This window comes from Schistocerca cancellata, chromosome 12 (genome assembly GCF_023864275.1).
Source record: "Schistocerca cancellata isolate TAMUIC-IGC-003103 chromosome 12, iqSchCanc2.1, whole genome shotgun sequence".
Classification (NCBI taxonomy): domain Eukaryota; kingdom Metazoa; phylum Arthropoda; class Insecta; order Orthoptera; family Acrididae; genus Schistocerca; species Schistocerca cancellata.
This window is the reverse complement of record NC_064637.1, coordinates 165,066,098-165,067,141: the sequence shown is the minus strand read 5'-3', so window position 1 is coordinate 165,067,141 and position 1,044 is coordinate 165,066,098. Positions and strand designations below refer to the sequence as shown.

The 1,044-nt window shown below is 47.3% G+C and overlaps 1 pseudogene; it reads left to right on the top strand.

Annotated features, from left to right (window-relative positions):
• Window positions 1–357: 357 nt before the first annotated feature.
• LOC126109910 (5S ribosomal RNA) lies at window positions 358–475 on the top strand (annotated as a pseudogene).
• The last annotated feature ends 569 nt before the right edge of the window (window positions 476–1,044 follow it).

The following is a 1,044-nucleotide window of genomic DNA, read 5'->3' as shown; positions in this document are numbered from 1 at the left end:
CGGTAGTATGTGTATAATTTCGAGTCGGTGCGCCACACCGCACTTACCTAAGTTGATGAAGACTTTGTTTCCGAGATAGAATTTGTTGAGGTCCAACCCACCTCGAGGCTTCCTTTTCCTTCTTTCCGTAACCACTTAACTCGTGTAGTTCCGGAGTCTGCAGTTCTCACGTTTTGTCAGATTTACTTTTTATTTAACTTCGTGGCCGGCTGCCCTTTCAATAGTAGTTAGATAATATGTAAGAGGAGTTACCACGAGGCACTACTGCTGTGGTTTCTAGTCTAATTTGATGCAGCTGTCTAGGCGCCAATCTGACTCTCCATCCCCAAATAAATTACTGAAACCTACATGCACTGCGCCAACGGCATTGCCGCAGTGGTAACACCGGTTCCTGTCAGATCACCGAAGTTAAGCGCTGTCGGACTGGGCTAGCATTTGGATGGGTGACCATCCGGTCTGCCGAGCGCTGTTGGTAAGCGGGCTGCACTCAGCGCTTGTGAGGCAAACTGAGGAGCTGCTTGATTGACAATTAGCGGCTCCGGTCTCGGAAACTGACAAATGGCCGGCAGAACGGTGTGCTGACCACATGGTCCTCCATATTCGCATCCAGTGACGCCTGTGGGCTGAGGACGACACGGCGGCCGGTCGGTAGCGTTGCGCCTTCATGGCCTGTTCGGCAGGAGTTTTTAGTTTACATCCACTGCACCTGCTTACTGTAGTCACGCGTTGTTGTCTCTCTAAGAATGAACTGAGGTTTCAATTTTCTTTTGAATGGGGTGGGATTTCCAGTGGCTTAGTTTACGTTAAACGAAACCTCGTTGAATATTTTTTGCACCGTAGTAGGTAACTCCTCTTCGAACCCTGGACAAATGGGCAAGGTCGATATGAAAATTATTTCTGTGCCTTGTATTATGACTATTTACATCAGAGTTGAGTTGAAAGTGAGTTTCATTATCATCAACTAAAACTATTAACAGGTAAATGTATCTGAATGTGGCCAATGCAGGCCGAAACCGGTAACGACTCTTCTGATTCCAAACGGTT